We start from the raw sequence: 21,422 nt of genomic DNA, 5'->3' as shown, positions 1-21,422 counted from the left end.
AACTGGCTGATCTGGAATTCAAGGAACCAGACAGTTTTCAATAACAAAATTACAAGCCCCACCATTCTGATATTTCTTACAAATTCGTATTTAGATAATTATATTGCTGCTTTAGACTTTAATATTTCTATTGAGAATAGTACTATCAATAAAATTTGAAAAGATATCAAATGGAAACCTCCAGAAGCTCACTGGGTTAAGGCCGAACTTTGGGCTATTTGTGAAGGTCTTAAGCTGGCTTGAAATCTGGGACAGAAGAATGTTATCCTAGAATCTGACTCTCTCTCCACCATATAACTCCTCAACCACACCGACAACATACTCTGGAGGATGTGGACGAGTTGCTCCAGAGAGACTGGGACATCCAAAGCAAACACTGCTACAGAAGCCAATCCATGTGCGGACTTCATGGCTAATTTAGCACTCCCCGCCTCCGGGGATTAACCATTTTATTTTACTTGATGCTATATGGTCTCTACCCCAAGACTGTGTTTTAGACTAGGCCTTAGGTATACTAAAACAAATATTTATTTAATAAATATTTTACCAAATGACATTTCAAAATAAACACCTATGAGACAATGAACTGGCACTGTTTATCAAATGCGGGCAGAGCCAAGTCTATTGGTGGGGGTCCTTGGTCCCCCCAACTTTTTGTTAAAATCATCGTTACCTAGTGAGTTCTTGACTCTCCTTCAAATTTGAACTAAAATTGTAAAGGATCACTCTCAAAGGCTCTGCCAACTCTCAAAATAAATAAATAAATAACTTATTTATTTTTCTTTAAAGAATCTGTAATCAGGTTATTTTTTTCTCCCAAACCCAATTCTTCTCTTTCCTCCTCATTTTCTTGTTTAACTTGCCCCCAAAAGAAAATTCTTAGCTCTGCCACCAGACCACTATAAATCTATCACACCAAGGGTACAGAGGATGTGATTTGGATATAGGGTTTTGGGTTTTAAAATTTTAAGCAGGCCATGACTTCACATGCACGGTTATAATGGCTGTTGGGATCAGATCCTAACTCAAGTTTTTTTTTTCTTTAATGGCAAATTCGAACCCAAGTTTAAGTCTTTTACCGGTTTATCCTAATGATTTAAAGACATGTCCTACTGTTGGAGACCCCACCCCCCAATGGATAGTTTCAACTTTTTGGGTTTTTTTTTTTTTATAGAAATACCCCCAATAGCTATAAACAATTATATAGGGGGTATTTATGTATTTTGACTTTGCGAGAGATAAAATGATAATGGTACCCCCCAAACAACTATAAACAGCTAGTTTAGGGGGGTATTTAGGTAAAGTGAAAAATGCCTTTATAATGACCAAAATACCCCTCACAATAATTACAAATAGCTAGTTTTTAGGATATTTTGGGGAATTAAATTATTTTTAATTCCTATAAATAGCCTTATCTTCCACTATTCTCATCACACCAATTCTCATACTCTCTTATATACTCTCTCAAATTTTAATCTCTTCTCATACATCATACTCTCACATGGTTTTAAAAAACGACCTGGAAATGGAACCGTTCTTGCCACTGGTTTCTGGTCGATGGTTGGACTGTTTGTTTTAAACGGATGACCCATTCTAACAACAAACATTAAAATAAATAAATAAAATAAAAAATTGGCCAAAAACTGTTGGAACGGGTCGACTGCCTAGGTTAACCAATTGTTGAGCGATTCAATAGTTTTTGGCCAAGGACTGGGTTTAGGGTAAAATGGAACTGGTTGCTTGGATAGTTCCCAGGCCGAATGACGGTTTGAAAACCATGTACTCTCATACTCTCTCTACTCTCCAATTCTCAATTTGATTCAAATTTCAACAAGAAGAAGGCTTGTTTGGGTATCTCAATTTAGCAATTTGGGAGACTTGGAGGCTTCAACCATTGAAATCAAGTTGAAATTCAAAACCGACAATCTGGGTAATTGCAATTAAATTAATTTTTATTTTTTTTTATAATTAAAAAAATGGCTAGCTCCTCCTTTAGCTTTTGACACCCAATCCCCAATGTGCTCAATGTCGATGTTCAATTGCAATATGATAGTGTTAACGCCAATATGGATGTTGTTGATGTTGCTGACGTTCCCACCCCTAGTACTGTTACTAGAGGTAGGGGAAAGAAAAAGGAGAACACTGGGTTGATTAGCCTAGTTTGGACAATATTTAAAATAGAGGAGGTTGAGAGAAAAGAAAAGAGAGTCGTTTGTCAAAAATGTAGGAGTGATTTTAGCTATAGTAGTATTGGTGGTACTGGCCACTTGGGCAAACATTTGAAATGCCATTTGATGAAAGAAGAAGAAAAAGAAGGAAAAGAAACATCACAAGAACACATAGGAAGTGAGATTTTTGGTACTTTTAAATATTCACAAGAAAAAAATGAGGCAAGAATTAGCAAAATATATTGTGCATGCTGAATATCCGTTTTTATTAGTTGAAGATACTAAACTTGAAAATTTTTACGTAGATCTATAAATCCACAATTTAAAAAAGTTTATAGAAATACTATTAGAACAGATGCTTTAAAAATTTTTTATTTATATAAAAAAAATTTAATTTCTATGTTATCAAATCTTAATTCTAAAATTGCAATTACTTATGATATTTGGACATCTAGATTTAACATAAGTTATATTTGTGTTACCGGTCATTTTATTGATGAAAAAAAGGCTTTTACATAAAAGAATTTCAAGTTTTACTAGGTTTGAATGGTCACATACTGGCATAATTATTGCTGCAAATATTTTAAATACTTTTCATATTTATGAAATTGAAAATAACTTTTTCTATTAATTTTGATAATGCTAGTAATAATGATTCAGCAATAAATATTTTAAAATCTCAATTAAAATTAAACCATGTTTAAATGGTAAATGATTTCATATTAGTTGTGCATGCCACATATTAAATTTACATATTCAAGATGCTTTGAATATTATTTCTCATCATAATTATGAAATTAGAAATTGTATAATATATATTAAAAGTTATGGAGCAAAAAAACAAGGATTTAAATATTTATGTCAAAATTATGGTTTAAAATATAAACATTTTGTATTAGATGTTCAACATAGATGAAATTCTACCTATTCTATGTTACAAAGTTGTATTGCTTACAAACAAATTTTTAGTGATTTTTATAATGCAAAAATGCCACATGATCCTTTACTTGAGGAAAATTGGGAAATGGTAATTTATATAAAAGATTTTTTTTTACAATTTTTTTTATGGTGCAACTAATGAATTTTCAGGTGTTTATTATTCTACTACTTGTTTTTTAGCTAATCAATTAGTTATAATTAGTGAATGTTTTATAAAATATAGGAAAAATTCACAATTTCAAAGTATTAATAATTAATGAAAAATAAATTTAAAAAATAATGGGAGAAAATTTCTCCTCTTTATTGCTTAGCTATAATATAAGATCATAGGATTAGGAAAGATGGCTTAGAAATTTTACTTGAATCATATTGTGAAAATATAAATACTGAATTTGGAAATAAAATAAAAGAAGCTAATAGTTTATTATTTGAAATGTATTGTTTATATGAATCTCGAGTGGTAGGGCATAGGAAATCCTGTACAGGTACAAGTTCCACTTCTGAAACAACTAGTTCCAGTAGTGGAAAAAACAAAATTCGATCTATAATACAAAAGAGGCAGAAATATACTAGCAGTTCATTTGCAAGTTCATTTAGTGAACTTAATTTTTATTTACAACCAAGTGTTTCTACTTTAATTGATTCATACGATAAGGGATGGGGTAATTTTGATACTTTAGGCTGGTGGAGAGGACATGAAAAAAAAAAAAAAACTATCTAGTCTTTGCTGCCATGGCATGTGATCTACTAACCCCTCTAGTGTCTATAGTTCCATCGGAGTCTTGTTTTAATACAGATACTAGGGTGTTGGAAGACAAGAAAAATTGTATGAATGATGAAAGTTTGGAAATGTGCATCTGCCTTAAAGATTGATTGGTTGTTGAGGATAAATTATAAGACAAAGGAGGGCATGACATTACACCTGATGTTTCACCTGAAGTAGATGATGAGGATCAAGGAGATGATTAGATGAAGATGTAGGTGGAGGTGAAACTTGAAGAAAAATGATGAAACCAACAATTTTTTATTTTTTTTGTATACTCAATATTTTATTATTTCAAGTATTGTATTTTTTTTCAATTTTATTTAAATTAGTTGTTATTTGTTAACAATTTAATTTTTTATTTCCAATTTATAATTGCATTATTTTTTTATATTTTATTTCATTTTCTATATTTCATTCCTCCATTGTCCATTGACCATTGTATTGTTCAAATTCAAGAAATAAAAATCCTATTTTTTTTTTCAATTTGTTGTCCATTTTGTATTTTGTTAATTATTTAAGTATTTTTTAAATTTCTTTGTTAGTTTTTTTTTCCAATTTGTTCCCAAAGCTCAAATGAATTATTGAATTAAGGAAGGTGAAGTACTAAGTAGCAAAAAAATAAAAAAATAAAAAATAAAAAAACAGAAGTTTGGCCTGGTTCGGCCCAGGCCCTCACGAGCTTGGGCCATGGGTTGTTCTGTGTTAACCCCCAAGGTATCCCAGGGGAGGAAAGCACGGCCCACGGGCTGGGCACTTTGCACGTGCCGCACACAAGCCGTGCCATGCTGGCTCAGCACGGCCCGATGTACATTCTACTGGCCATACCCACCTCGACTGAAAGGATGAAAGCCCGTAGGCTAAATCTCATTGCATCATTCAAATTCTTTAGCTAGACAAAGAACAAGCCTTTTTTGCAATAGAATGAGCTGCACAATTACCCGTACGATAGACAATTGAGATTGAAAAATAAGAAAACAGTGGCAAAAGACTCCCGCACTTGGCTATCAAATTCTTTGGGTAGACAAAGAACAAGCCATTTTTGCAATAGAATGAGCCGTGCAATAGACAATTGAGATTGAAAAACAAGAAAACAGTGGCAAAAGACTTGCACACTCGGCTATCAAGTGGTGAATGTGCTAGGGAACCACTAAGGAGGGGATTCAACAGGAGAGAGACTAGAAAGGATAGAATGTTTCGCATTGTTTCATTTAATTACTGATTTATTTTTCTATTGTAGCTTTTGCATCTGTTGCGCCAAAATGAGAAAAAATAGAAGGGAAAATTATTCTGCTGTTTAAAAAGGCCGGGTTGTTTTGGAGCTTCATCTTCATGATACATGTTGTTTTAATCAGATTTTTGTTTATCTTTTTGGTTGAAAGACTATTACTTCCAATTGTTCTATTACCCTTCATGGGGATAGTCCAACTGTTTAGAAAACACAGTTTGAGCTGTTTTAAAGTTTTGTGCATGATACATTAGCATGGGTATAGGTAAAATAGGCAGAGTGTTTTTTCTTTCTGATAGAATAATAGCCAAAGTTTTTTAAGAAAATAAACTTGTACCACAATATGACAAGAATTGATTAGTTGATTTTTTACATCTTGTGGGTTGGGCCTCCAGAAGCAAATAGCAGCCCATAAAACAGAGTATTGCCCAGTACCCACCATTTTTTTTTTTTTTTTTAATTGGCTGTTCATTGTATTGTATGATTGTATCATGTTAGGGGTCATCCGACCAACTTTTGATTGCCACACATCTATCATTATATATTAAACTTCGGATTAGGTAGGCACACATGGTGAGCACAATGAAGAAGAAGGAGGCCAAAGCCAAACTCATCGGAGCCTTCCGACACAAAGGAACCATCATCCTACACGTCGCGGTACCATGGGTGACTGATTTAATGGAGAAGATATTAAAAAAAAAATCACAAAATCGATGTGGTGATATCAGCCGTAGGAGGGGAGTGCATCTTACGCCCGCTCACCCTCGTCGTCGTCGATGCCATTAGCTCCGTCAGAACTGTTAAGAGATTTCTGCCATCTGAGTTGGGGCATGACATAGATAGAGCTGATCCTGTGGAACCCGGTCTCACCATGTACAACGACAAACGCAAGGTAAGACGAATGATCGAAGAATCCGGTATACCTTACACCTACATCTGCTGCAACTCTATCGCCGCTTGGCCCTACCACGACAACTCTCATCCTTCCGAGGTTCTTCCCCCATTGGACGAATTCCACATCTACGGTGATGGCAACGTTAAAGCCTATTTTGTTGATGGCACCGACATCGGAAAATTCACCGTGAAAGCCATTGATGGCAACGTTAAAACATGAATGAGCTTGCTTCTTTGTGGGAGAAGATTATTGGAAGGACCCTCCCCAGAGATACAGCAGTCACAGAGAACGACTTACTTGCAGCTGCCCAAGAAATGGTGATCCCACGCAGTGTTGTGGCATCTTTATCCCATGACATTTTCATCAAGGGATGCCAGATTAATTTCGCCATTGATGGGCCAAACGACGTCGAAGTGACCTCTCTCTACCCAGACGCTCCACTCGAACACCATAGAAGAATGCTTCAGTAGCCGAGGAGGCATTGAACCCCATTACGGCTGTCAATTGGACTGAATTTGGTCTGATCCAATCCAGTCCAGTGTGAGTCCATTTGGACCGGGTCCAATCCAATCCAATAAATATTTTGGATTGGTCCAATTCAATTTCTGGACTGTTCAATCTGTTCAAATTTGTTTCAATTTAGATTAATTTAATTCTAACCTAAACATGATTCATATACCTATATACTCAATCCAACCCAATCAAATATAAATTTATTATGGATGGACCAGGTTCAATCCAATTCAATAAATACTTTAGGCCATTAAGTCTGGACTGGTCTAATTCAACATATCTTGTTGGCCCGTCCAATTTGTTCACATTGGTTTTGGTTTGGATGGATCCAACCCAAAACAGGTTCATTGAGACCCCTAAACCCAGGTGTCAATGAATCATGGCGTCCAATCTGTCCACATTGATTCAATGGATCTGAGCAGCGGAGAAGGCTCCGCTTGCTGCCCTCTTCATGGCCGACGGCAAGTGGCGTTCAAGATCACTTACAAATACAAAGTCATCCACCTGAGCCCAAGGCCCAAAACACGCTATTTCTTGATCTACAGCGCCATATCCTCCACCTTCCCGTATTCATCAATCATCATCACACAACACAAGTAGCAGCAATCTCCCTACAGCAGATCACCATTGAGCCATTTTATCTCCCCTGGTACTCTTTTCCCCTCTCCCTCTATCGCTATTCAATTGAAGACCACCCCGCGACACCCCTTGATGCAGTGGGAGGATCGCATGCAGAGAGGTCTGACTGGATTGAACTTGTAAAGCACAGGAGAGGCAGAGCATGTCAGATGGTAGATTTGATCCACCTTTAACAATAGGGGTTCCACCACGTCGGGGCAGATTCGAGATTCCCAAAATGGTGCATTACATTCCCTTTCCTCCCTGTGAAGAAATTATCGACGACGATTACACTGTCTCCCCTCGTGATCAGTCGGTACCCGACCCCACCTATCACCACAACCCGCAACCCTTTTCTTTTTAGCCCCAACGGTATTTTCCTGAAGGATTTGTAGTCCTGATGAGGGGTGATTTGGTCCGATTTAGCGATTGAGGTACACGTGGATGCGATCAGCCAGTAGGATGATAACTCAGCAAGGGAGCCTCGTCAGCAGCTCGGGAGCTCAGGGGCTTGAGCACCTCGGCGTAAGATCATCTTAGCATAAAGGCACCTCGGCCCCTAATTTAGTTCGGGGCCAAAGAACCGAAGTGCCATGTAACCAACTCCGGAAGCTTCTTCAACGGACTTCGAACCCTCTAGGATCACGACGTCCGTTAACAAGACTTATCCTCACTCCGCCCGAACAGAGGGAAGAGATAAACCTTATCAACTGGCTCATCGCTCTCCTTTGGAAATGGAATGGATCTTATCCATTTATCCCGAAGATCTTGGAGCTTTTCTGTGTGAATCACGGTTACCCAACTATATAAAGGCATCGATTCTCAAGGCAAAGGTACGCGTGATTACTTGCACTCAATCTCTCTAGCATTCATACTTAGTTTGCAAATACACAGAATACTGACTTAAGCATCAGAGTGACCTCACCGGGTCTTCCACCTCGGTCCCTCTAAGCACTGTTTTGTAGGTTGACCCAGCTCGCCACGTGAGAACATCTACGCAATTCTCCAGCTAGGAGCTTCCAGATCATGCACCACCAATTGGCGCCGTCTATGGGAACATGATCAAAAGGTCATCCCAATCTTAGTTGCAGTTCTAGTTTTTACTCCAACATCAATGGATCCTTCCAGCAACACTGGGAAAAGTATCGAGATGAATGTCACTAGGGGGCAAGATCAGCAATCAACCTTTCCTCAAGGCCCCACGGTATGTATCGGCTAGTTTACTATTCCCCTTACAGCCTTAGGGGTCCCGTCACTATCTATACCATAGGGCACCCCGCAAGTGAGCGTCCCACTCCCCCCACTAGGCGCGACCTTATTTGAGCCATCCGTGATCCCCCTTAGAGTCGAGCACTCCTAGTTCCATGACCTTGTTCAGTGCGTCCGGACAATACAGATCCAGATGTAGTAGGTTCAACAACAACAATATTAGGAGTACTATTTGTACCAACAGTTTCCACCACTACAGCCGAACAAGTAGCCGATTCCACCTCGCTACACAGGGTTGCACCAGGGGCAGAACCAGAACCGGCCTGGAACCAGCCAGAACCTCTGCCGATCCCCTCATCGGGATGAGGGGACCTCACAGGTGCCAATCCCTCCTAGGGGCCAGACTCCACCTCATGGGAGGAGGTACAATCAACACATTCCTCCAGTATCACAAGGAAACCCTAGAAATAGACCCGAGGACAACCAGCCGTGACACTCCTAGCAAGAGAACAATGGGTTGCGGGGAAATAACAACCAGCCCGGAGCTAGAGGTACAAACTTGAGGCTAGTCCCTTTAGTGCCTCATGATAGCCAGTGTGAACTCCATAACTAGGAGAACTCGGCGAGAAGGAAATAGGACCCACCTCGCGACAATGTTTGAGAGCACGAAAGAACCAGGGTCAAGATGCTAGACCAGACTGAGATTAGCAGCACCAACATTGTGCCAGTGAAGAAGCAACAGCGGCGAGGCTGCAAGACTCGTCGCTCGGCTAGAAACAGTCCACCAGCGAAGCCAAGCCAGCAAGTAGAGTGAGTTAAAGAAAGGGAAGAAGTGAGCTCGGTGGCAATGAAGACTACGCCTCCCTTGCTTAGCCGGTCATCTCCTTTGTCTCCTGAGCTCCTAGCGGCCCCAATGCCGAAGGATTTCATGGTCCCACTGCTAGATAAGTATGACGGGTCGTTCAACCCCAACGATCACGTGGATTCTTTCTAGTCTCAGATGCTAGGGATGTTCATAAGAAGGCCCAACCCGACCAAACCGACAAACCCTACCAAACCGACCAACCCGGACCAACCCAACACGAGTCAGCCGGGTTTTTGTCAGCACCGGTCGGTTTCGGGTTGTACAAATTCATAAACCGATGGTTTGGGTTGGTTTCGGTTTTTCTTGTGTGAAAACCGAAACCGACCCGACCCGAACCAACTTATTTCCTACTTAACTAAAAACTGAAATATTTGAAAATATATATTCCAATATATTTGTATGTATATTTTTGTTTATATATGTATATAAACAAATATATATATATATATATATATATATATATATATATATATTTCTAAAATACATATTTCAGTTTTAAATATATTTCCAGAAAACTAGGTGGCCATGGGGGGCATGGATGAACTTAGAGCCGAAACCGACCCAAACCGACCCAACTTGACTCAAACCGACCAGGTCGGGTCAGTTGGAAAAACCTCAGTAAACAGACATAACCCGATCCGCGAATAGCCCTATCAGATGCACCTAGTCGGGGCTGACGAAGCCTGCATGTGTGTGGCCTTTTACACCACATTCAGGGGAGTAGTTTGTACCTGGTATAGGAACCTCGCGCCGGGCTCCATCAAGAGCTGGGCATAGTTTGTCGACCTGTTCACTGCGCATTTCATTACCAGCAAGAAATGCCCGAAGTCACAAGAGAGTCTTCTGAACATGGTTCAGAGGGAAGGAGAGTGAATCAGAAGCTACATCAAGCACTTCAACGACACTTGCCTGCAAATACCGGACCTCAATCCAGCGATGTGTCTCACTGCAACAAAGAAAGGAATCACCCACAAAGGATTCAAGTGGCATGTGGTAGCCAACAAACCAAAAAATATCACTGAGTTCCTTAAGTTGGCAGACCAGTTCATCGGTACCAAGGAGGAGATTAACTAGAAGACTGATAATCCACCGACTGAAAAGAGGAAGAGAGAGAATGAAGGGACGAGCAGCAGTGGGCAAAAAAGAAATAAGAGTAAGTCACAGAGTAGGAGAAAAAGTAAGTCAAGAAGCAGCTCCCCTTCGCGCGGCCACAAGTCAGGTCGGTGTTCCAGGACTCCGTCAGTAGAGAGAACGAATTATACACCCTTGAATGTTAAGCGAGGAGAGATCTTAATGGCCATCAAGGACTCCTCCTTTGTTAGATGGCCGCCTAGGCTAAGGGGAGACCTGAAAATAAGAAACTTGAATGTCTACTGCCATTTCCACTGAGATCATGGACACAACACGAAAAATTGTAGGAATCTCCGCGACGAGATTGAAGAGCTTATCCGCCGTGGGTACCTGAAGAATTACATCCTACGAGTGGAGAGGGGGCAGGCAGACCAACAGGGGGACTAGAGGAGGAATGCCCCCGAGACTAGCAAGTAGAATGAGTAGCCACCTCGGCAGCTACCAGAGGAGAGGCCAGTTCGCGGAGTGATCAATATGATCACCGGCGGGTCCATCATTGCGAGATGTACATCAATAGCTAGGAGGACTTCGGTCCGTGAATTGGAGAATGAAGGCGAAAACCCGCCAAAGCAACCTCGTCTCGAAGAACCTATCTACTTCACAAAGGACAACGTGCACGAGATTCAGTATCTGCATGATGACTCCTTGGTTGTGAAGCTCAGAATCAACAACTTGGAAGTGAAGCGGATCCTGGTGGACTTGGGCAGCTCGGCGGATATCCTCTTCAAGAAAACCTTCAAAAAGCTACAGTTACATCAGAGCGACCTAAAGCCAATAGACGCACTTTTGGTAGGATTTTGCAGAGAAGAGGTCAGGCCCCTTGGTTGGGTCACAGTACTAGTGGAAGCAGGGACGTGGCCGAACATCGTACGATTCAAGCACACTTTCCTGGTGGTTGGGACTCCATCCCCCTACAACGCGATTATAGGTCGGCCTATCACACACGTTCTACGTGCGATAGTGTCCACCTATTATTTAGTGATGAAGTTCCCAACTGATTACGGTGTGGGGGTCGTGTGAGGTGACCAGCTCGAATCTCGCAAATGTTACATGGCCGCTCTGAAAGGAAAAGCAATACTGGTAGAGGATTTCGAGCTCAAACAATCAGCGAAACACAGAGAGGAGTGAGCTGCCCCGAGAGAAGAAATGGTCCACATACCGGTTTCTGACACCGAACCAACCACAACTCTTCAGATCGGTGCCTTGACCAGCGAGCCACTTTGAACACAACTATTAGGTCAGTAAGACAAAAGAAACGCAACCTCACCCCGGAACGATGGAGGGTAGTCGATGAGGAGGTCGGGAAGCTCCTCGCAACAGACTTCATTAGGGAAGTCCATTACTCGAGTTGGGTGGCCAACCCGGTTCTGATGAATAAGGCCAACGATAGGTGGTGCATGTGCGTCGACTACACCGACCTGAATAGAGCATACCCGAAAAACTGCTTTCCACTGCCCAATATTGACCGCCTAGTGGACACGACCTCGAGGAATGAGTTGCTAAGTTATTTGGACACCTATTCTGGTTACAACCAGATTAGGATGAATCCTGCTGAGTAGGACAAGACCGCATTTGTAACTGAGCTCGGGCTATACTGTTATAAGGTTATGCCCTTTGGATTGAAAAATGCTGGGGAAACGTTCCAACGCCTTGTAAATAAAGTTTGAGCCGTTGATCGGCAATAAAGTAGGTGAAGCTGGAGTATGCTCTCCGGTTTAGATTCGAGACGTCGAACAATGAGGCAGAGTATGAAGCGCTGATTGCCAGGCTAAACTTAGCAAAGGAAATACGAGCAAAGCACCTGATCGTATGCAACGATTCACAACTAGTGATCAACCAAGTCATTGGCGACTATGAAACCTATGATCCAACTATGGTAGCTTAGCTAGCCAAAGTTAGAGAGATCTTGGCTGGCTTCAGATCCTGTTTCATTAGGCAAATTCTAAGGTCCAAGAACGTTGAGCTGGATTGACCAGCTCACCGATTATCTGCTTCACGAGACCCTACCTGCAGAACGCAATGCAGCTCGGATGGTAGAGCTTTAATAAGCCAGGTACATCCTCATAGACGGACGGCTGTACAGAAGATCCTTCACGCTCGCTTACCTGTGCTGCCTGCGACCCTCAGAAGCTAAGCTTGTATTTCACGACACCCATGAAGGCCTGTGCGGAGGACATTTGGGGGGCAGAGCCCTCACACAGAAGACGTTAAGGCAGGGTTACTATTGGCCCATAATGAAGGCAAACACACTCGAGCTTGTCAAGAAGTGCAACAAATGTCAGAGGCATGCCAATATCCACCATCAACCTGCTGCTGATTTGAAATACCTTACCAGCCCGTGGCCCTTTGCGCAGTGGGGAATCGACATCCTCGGCCCTTTCTCACTAGCAACCGGGTAGAGGAGGTTCCTAGTTGTGGCAGTAGATTACTTTATGAAGTGGGTGGAAGCCAAGCCCCTAGTAACCATCACAACTCATAATATACAAAGTTTCTTCTGGAAGAGCATAGTATGCCACTTTGGACTACCCCGGGTGCTGATATCCGATAATCGGAAACAGTTCAAAGATATCAAGTTCCAAAGCTAGTGCGTTGAAATGGGGATTCAACAAAACTTCACCTCGGGGGCACACCCTCAAGTGAACGAACAGGGTGATACTTCATGGAATGAAAGCTCACCTAACCCGAGCAAAGGGATTGTGGGTGGATGAGCTGCCCGATGTCCTTTGGGCCTATCGAACTACTATCAAGACCACGACGGGTGAAATTCCCTTCAACATCACGTATGGTACAGAGGCGGTGATCTCGGTAGAGATCGAGGTACCCACATTGCGATTTGAGGCATATGGTGAGGAAGCAAACGATGACAAGCTCTTTTCCAACTTGGACCTGGTAGAGGTGGTGCGGAACCTGGCCTACATCCGAGCTACGACATACTAGCAGAGAGTAGCTCGGTACTACAACGCCTTGGTCAAGAAGAGGCAGTTTCGTGTTGGAGACCTAGTTCTCCGGAAAATTATGGTAACTGAGCCCGGTGTGGGTAAGCTCAGACTGAATTGGGAAGGTCCATACCGTGTAAGGCGGGTATTCGGGGAAGGCACGTATGAGCTCGAGACTTTGGAAGGGAAGCAGGTACCTCAATCATGGAACATCGACAGCCTATGGAGGTACTACTTATGAGTTCACGACTCCAATGTAAAATTTCTTCTAAATCGTTGGGACCACTGAACTGGTCAAAAAGACGTCGAGCTGGAGAGAGGACTATGAGTCACTCCCAGAAGCCTAAGGGCCACAGTGTTGAGCTGACAGAAGATCTCGGTACTACAATAAAATCTAGTTGCCTCTTCGGCATAGGCAGACAAGTCACAGTCGTCTCTTCGGCACGGGCAGATAAGTCCTAGTCGCCTCCTCGGAATAGGCGTAATAAGTCATAGTCGCCTCTTCAGCATAGGCACAACAAGTACCAGTCGCCTCTTCAGTTTGGGCAAGTGAGTAACCCATGCATAGACAGGTCAGGTATATACCCTACAGTGTCTGTCCACCTCGACATACAAAAATACCAGGTTGTTCCTACTCGGAGCCCAGCTCGTTAGTTCAACACTTCGGGATAACAATATATACCCTACAATGTCTGTCCACCTCGGCGTACAACAATACTGAGTTATTCCTACTTGGAGCCCAGCTCGTTAGCTCGGCACTTTGGGATAACCAACACTTAGAAATATTTTTGCACACAAGGTTTTTTGAATCACTATGCTTCATTGACAAAAGTTTCGAGTACATGGCAAACAAAAAAAACAACATATAGAAAGGAAAGCAACTGCTATTACAACCGAGCTCGAAGGCCTGGCACATACACTATATACGGGGTCCAAGAAAAGAGGCAAGTGGTAGGCTGATCGGTCTCCATGTGGTCGTCGGCGGTGTTGGCGATGTCACCTCCATCTTCCCCTTCCACAGTCTCTTTACCTAAGAGGTCGTCACTCTCCTCCTCCTAAAAGTCAGGGTCCTTAGTTGCCTAGAGGGCCATCTCCTCGATGATCTTTGATGTTGTGATGGCACTGAGGTCGAGGTGAGGAAACTCACGTTGGGTGTTTCGCCCAGAATTATTACCCTTGGCTAAGCGGTTGTTGAAGCGTAGCTTTAGGTGTTGAATCCACAGAGAAGCTGATTAAACCAACAAAATGAGTTATCGCTAAGAGTGAATAACCTAGAAAAAATGATTTTCTAAAAATAAAAAGAAGTGCAAAAATATTTGAATAAAAGTAACGATGATTAAATGATGAAAAATAGTTTGTGATGAATAAGGCTTCGATATTCACTTGATCGATTTGCTTAACTGGTCTCGACTTTGATTCCTATTTATTACTCAATTGCAAATTTCACATCCCAAACAAACAATCGGAAAATATAACTTTGAAACCAACGACAAGAACAAAAGTATTTGTTCTGAGGAATAAACTTTCGATGAAGAACATAATGATCTATTCTTATAAGCTACCCAAGAACGAAAACATATTAGATTGACAATATTGCATTCGAGGATCAACTCATAATTTAAATCTACCCAATCAATTATTTTCTAACAAATTGTATATAAAAAGAGCATGACTAATCTTTATGGAAATTGAAGAATATAACTTTAGGGTTTATCAAAATAATAAAAGAAATCTCTCAAGAACAAAATTAAACATTGAAATCTCTCAAGGAATCAAAGTAAAATATCAAGTAAAACTCATCGATCAAGATCCTCCCTAGCCTTGTTGAAGCTTTAGCCGCGCTTGAACGTCATTCTCCCCTCTTCTTTTTTGTGAAAGACTGAGAAAATAATGCCAAATAACCTCTGCAAGTTGTCCCCCTTTTAGGTTAGAATTTTTCCTTTTTATTGTGCTGTCAGGCTCCTCAAACTGATGAATTGTAGTCCTATCTCTTAGTTGTCCATAGCCTCAAGAATCATTGAATTTCGACATTTGTAGAGAAAGATATGCCCAAAATACCGGGCCCTGTTCAGAGTACAGCGGGAAACGAATTAGCACTCATACTTGGGTCATTGAATTTGGGTTTGGGTTTCTTGGACCTATGTTTGGGATTTCCTCCATTCAATTATTAATTCTTTTAGCATAAAAATTGCACAAATAATAAAATTGATATTTATAAAATTATTATGGAAACATATTACTTTTTAGCTCTTTATTTTACAAATGTCAATTGTTGAGCACACTATAGATATACATTTTAATGCTTTCATCACTGTGTCAACCACCTGCTGAGATTGAAGCCTTTGCGGTAGCCCGTTGTTCTGGTCTTAAGAAGCAGCTCGTGTTGTTCCGCCAATGACTTATACTCCTCGACGGCCTTGACCTTCGCCTCCTCCATCGAACGAAACAGGATGTTTGTCCGCTCCTTCACCAGCTCCTCGAGGCTCTGGACTTCTCTCTTAAGAGCCACCTCGCGCTTCTTCAATTCCTCCTTCTCCACCATCAGAACAGTCAACAATTATTTTCAAGCTTGCACATCCTTCAACAATTTTTTATTCTCGTTGTGAGCCAAGTTTAGTTTAGAGTGAGCCTTGCGGGATGACTCCTCGGCCTCGAGAGCCCGCTTCAGGTTTATCTCAGACTGGTAGACCAAGGCGTGGATCGAAGAGTTCACCTGGCAAAAGAAGAAATGAAACATAAGTATTGAGAAAAAATCTAAGTATAGAGGGGTTGAAGGTTGAGTACGTACCACCATGCAGTGTGCCGCCTCTCTTCCCCCGAGCTAAGCGGCCAGTAGTTCGGCCCACCGAGTAACCTCTTCGAGAAAGACTGCGTCTTTTCTTTTGAGGAGACCAAGCTTTGGACTCAAGACGCTCCGAGCTGGGATGTTGCCGCCCAATGGAGTAACTTCTTGAGCTTGTTGAGCCTCGGAAGATGTAGTTTCTTCGGGCAAATGACGTGGAGAAGCCCTATCTTGGTCCTCCTTGACCAGGTCGATTACCGGTAGCTGTTCGGTGTAGGCTGGGGGTTTGGAGGTAGTGACACCGACGTCCAAGGTTGGAACCACCTCATGAATGTGGGCCTTCTTGGAGGCCCTCTTCTTCTTCTTCTTTCCCTTCTGCATGCCTTTGAAGAGCTCGTTGGCAGAGAAGTTGGCCATGATGACTGCAAGAAGGCGACAAACAAAGTCAGATGCAACATCAAAGTAAAACAAAATAAGAAAAAGAGTACAACAGTTGGTGACCTACCAGCCGGCCTGCACGAGCTTCTCCTCGGTTACAAAGTCCTCGAACTTCAGGGCAAGCTTCGCCCAAGCCCAGACTTCCTTCCGCACTTTTTTATCTAGCCTAATGTCGGGGTCCTGGATGGTAGGCCTCAAGTGAGTTGGAAAAGGCCACCCTTCCGCGTTACAGACTATGAAGTAACGTCTCTTCTAGGCCGGGACTTTGTTGGGGAGCTCGTGTAACAACTTGTACCTGGGGCGAGGAGACATGTAATAACTTCGCCTGTGCTCGGATAGAACACAAGCAGAATTCTTTTTGATGTAAAGAATCGAGGAAAAAATGGCGAGGTCAAGAGGTCGATTATAGTCATGAAAAAGGGAGATGGTTCCTACAATGTTGCGAATGAAGTCCAGGTGGAGCTTGTCTATGGCGATGTCAAAGAATTTGACGATCTCGACTATAAAAGGGTGGAGTGGAAGATTGCTTAAGGGAATACTATAAATTAAGTCGTTGGGAAGTCTATACCGAGCTACTAAGGATAGGAGCCTATCTGTTGTCATTGTAAACGGGCTAAAGCTATCAGTGACCTTGGTGTGAGGAGGAGGCCGATTTGCTAGAAGCTTCTTGCTCTCGCTGAGGTGAGTCTAACTCGGACGGATTGGGGTCCTTATCCTATGTCGAAGTGCCGACCTCGGCAGGATGAGGCTCCGCGGTCTGTGCCGAGGTACCTACCTCGGCCCAGTGGACTCATCACTCCCATCTAGAAGGCTATCTAAACTAAGGATAGACATAATAAATAGAAAGGGAACAAATAAACTCAAAGTAAAAAAGGAAGCGAGACAAGGCGAACTCACTGAAAGACAAAAGAGGAAGCAAACTACCCCGGATACAAGACACAAGCTGAAGAACGGATGCACGACCTCAGTTCTCGATTGCTCTTTGAGGAAAGAAGGAAATGGGACCTGGGTCCCCCTATTTATAGCCACTATATTCAGGAACTGACGGTTCAGATCAACGCGATCCTACGACTCTCGTGAAAACTGGTCGTACTCCCTTCGAGGAAAGATTTCGGTTGAGCGCGATTTTTGGTGTCTGTGGAGTTTATAAACCACATCGAGTTCGTGCGTCCCTGACACGCGATCTGGTTTTTTCCACTGAGCCACATGGGTTACATCAGTCTGACCATAAAATCGGGAGGTGAACCAAGAAGAAATCGGGCCAACTTGCTTGCGCTGACCGTGAACTCCCCACATCGGGGTTACGACCCCTAAAACGAGGAGTGGGGGGGCAAATGATGAGGGGTGATTTGGATCGACCTAGCGACCGAGGTACACGTGGATGCGATTAGCCAGTAGGATGACAACTTAACAAGGGACCCTCGTCAGCAGCTTGGGAGCTCGGGGGCTTGAGAACCTCGGCGTAAGATCATCTTAGCATAAAGGCACCTTGAAGTAAAGGCACCTCGGCCCCTAATTTAGTTCAGGGCCAAAGAACTGAAGTGCCACATAACCAACTCTAGAAGCTTCTTCAATGGACTATGAACCCTTCGGGATCACGATGCCCGTTAATAGGACTTATCCTCACGCCGCCTGAATCGGAGGGAAGAGATAAATCTTATCAACTAGCTCATCGCTCTCCTTTGGAAACGAAAACGGATCTTATCCATTTATCCCGAAGATCCTAGAGCTTTTTCGTGTGACTCACGGTTACCCAACTATATAAAGGCATCGATTCTCAAGGAAAAGGTACGCGCTATTACTTGCACTCAAGCTCTCTGCCATTCATACTTAGCTCACAAACACACAGAATACTGACTTGAGCATCGGAGCGACCTCATTGGGTCTTCCACCCCAGTCCTTCTAAGCACTGTTTTGTAGGTTAACCTAGCTCGCCACGTGAGAACATCTAGGCAATTCTCCAGCTAGGAGCTTCTAGATCGCGCATCATGAAGTCCTAAGGATGTGGTGCTCCAACCCGAACCCAACTCTATGGCTAAGTGCATTGGATCCCCTATCGGAAAATACATCTCCGGTATTGGGTAGTAGTTGTGGCCAACCTTCGGTATACATCTTCGTTTTTATTACTGCTACTATGGTCTTCATTTAATTTGTGGAGATAACTGGCAATAGGGGATTCGTGATCAATTGAGAATAGGGTGAGGAGAAGGTGGAGGAATGAAGGGAGTAGTGAAAATTGATGAAGATGAAAAGAGAAGGGCCAAGACCAGTCTGAATCAGTGTGTAGGTGCTTGGGAAGTTAAGATGAGAGGCAAAGAGGGAAAATGGAGTGTTGGATAGAACTAGGGGGATTGAATAAGAGAAAGTGAAAGGAAGAGAAGGAAATGAGAGAGTGTATCCAGGTAAGGGGGAAGTTGGGGAGATCGCTACTGCTAAGACTACATAGATAGTTGGAAGCCATCTATTTAAAAAAAATTGAGGAAAAGGTTAAATGAGGAAGAGACCAAGGGCAAAAGGGACACTTCATATGATTTAACGGGGATGACAATTGTCAGAAATAGTAGGGGTGGTTTAAGACAATAGTTAAACAGTAAGGGTACAGTTTGTCAATTAGCTAAATGGTTCATGTAGTTTAAGAAATTTCCCCTTTAACATTTCTTGCTTAATTAAATTATTCAATAATCAATAGTATGTAATTCCTTCCTTTTGTTTCGTTAAATGGGGGTGGGTTACATGGAAAACAAAGAAACGGGCTACCTGTTTCGGTATTAGTGGGTCCCAAGGAAAAATGATTCCCAAATAGGTCATTTACTTGGGTAAGTAATACCCTCTTGAGATTTGGGCAAATAACTTTCTTGTTGATGCAGAAAATTGTTAAAACATGACCGATAAAGCGGTCATTATATAACTTTGGTAAGTGGGTTTCTTCAATGGTAAGTGGTCATTATATAACTTTACTTGGGAATTAAAAGTGCACTGGTTGTAGGTATGGGCACTATAGAGATGGTCTAAGTTCTAAAGGTAGTGCAGGATGGTAGAAAGAACAAAGTGTCAAGGATGAGACTGGGAAGATGAGAATGGAACTCTGAAGAAGGATGAAATGATGTTAGGGCTAGAATGTTCAGCTGCTCAGATTGATAGAACAATTGGAATCGAAGGAACTCTAGGATTAGGTCACTGGTGACAGATGACTCCGAAGGTATTGAATGACTCGAATTCTCCCCTTTCACGTCACGTCATGAACCCTACTATTTATAGACGAAGGATTAGGTGATTAGGGCTCTAGTTCCTAGGTTGCTTCGATGAGGACATGTGTTGGGTTGTGATGAAGATAACATATTTGCTTTGATTCCCGCACCCGGAAGCTCCTACCATGTGTCGTCTCAGGGGAGACGATCTATCGCACAAGTGGTTTTTTTTTTTCAGTTATTTGCTCCCTAGACCGCAGCTTATTTTATTTATATTATCTTGTATCCTACGAAGGGTATCCACTGTTAAGGTTTGAGTGTGAAGAATGCCCTTCTTAGAGAATCGCTACTAATTTGATGACCGCAGAGCATGTAGGCCTACTACTGCGGCTAGTCTGCGACAATACTTTAGTATTATATAAGTCTACCCCCTTACACTGGTAAGTGCATTTATCCGTGAAATATTTATAAATATGAATGTAAGAGACTTGATTTATTTAGGATTTTGAAAATATTTGAATTGTAGATTATAAAAAAATTGGCTTGGGATAGGACCTTTGAGCTAGGCCCATTTAAATTTTGAAAAAAGCCCAACTCAAGCCCACCTAAGTGGCACCCTAGTGTAAATGGATCCATAGTCTACGGAAAATGGTCTCTGACTGCCTCTCAAGCTGGGCCGACAAGGCAAGTGCAGGCTTGAAAGTCTCGAAGTTTCTTGACGCAAAAGCAGTCCATGGATCTACTAAACTAATCAAGCCCATCCTAAAATTAAGCTAGTTTAAACGTGCGTTAGGCCCATTTTCTATTGAAATTCCTTCCCACCAGGCCACCGGCGAATATATACAAACTGGTAATCTCCTGGAGCTGATAAAATCCTTCCATGGCTCTTGCACAATTTAGCAGCGCAAATATCACATGGATTTGAATTGCACCACATTTGAGAAGAATTACAGGAATTGGTCCTGATTATTTGGAAAGTGCAGCCAGGGATGGGCCTGGGCCTTGGCACATCAGTTCTCGGTGGATCATCAAAGCGATCTCCTAACTTGGTACTTGTCTTGCTTGTTTGCTTCAATCAATAAATGAATAAATAACTGGTTTCATTGATAGAGGAGGCAGGAGGAGACTCTTCAACATAAATAAATGGAAATTAATGCAATGCGTATGCGTTTGATATTGGCTTGCCATTAATACTTAACCCTTCACAATCCAAATCGAATTAATTGTGGTATGTTGATGGTCGGGTGTAACTTAATCCGGAATTCAATTGGATCCGGATCTCTCGGTCTCAGCTGATGAGACAAGGGACCCGTACTGGCGTCACTTCCTCCCTTGTAACTAATATGATCCGCAAGATTGGATCTAACATATAATCCTGTCGATGGGTGGGCGGGAGGCGGCCCAATTAAAAGCTTAAACCTCCCTTCAATTTTATTATAAATACTGAAATATCACAACTTTTTTAAAATTTAACTAAGACCTCACTTTTCATTGATAAATCTGAAATCTGAAAAGTTAAAAAGATATTATTTGTATTTGAAATCTGAAAAGCAGTATAGGTGTTTTTCTACTTTTTAAAGGCTTTGAATTCATAAGTTTGTTTGTGTTAGTCAATCTTTTACCATCTGAAATTCATTGATTTTACTATTTTACCTCTATATCATATTATTTAGAAGTGTTGAATTCAATTCGCGTTATCTCATAAAAAATAATTTTCAACTTTAAAATAATATTGAAACAATAAAATAA

General features: G+C 41.9%; 1 pseudogene; it reads left to right on the top strand.

The window, feature by feature from the left end:
• Window positions 1-5,668: 5,668 nt before the first annotated feature.
• Window positions 5,669-6,506, top strand: LOC148800762 (leucoanthocyanidin reductase pseudogene; annotated as a pseudogene).
• The last annotated feature ends 14,916 nt before the right edge of the window (window positions 6,507-21,422 follow it).

Source organism: Nelumbo nucifera, chromosome 4 (genome assembly GCF_055504915.1).
Source record: "Nelumbo nucifera cultivar China Antique chromosome 4, China Antique-T2T, whole genome shotgun sequence".
Lineage (NCBI taxonomy): Eukaryota > Viridiplantae > Streptophyta > Magnoliopsida > Proteales > Nelumbonaceae > Nelumbo > Nelumbo nucifera.
Note: the sequence above shows the minus strand (reverse complement) of the source record. Positions and strands in the feature narration are given on the sequence as shown.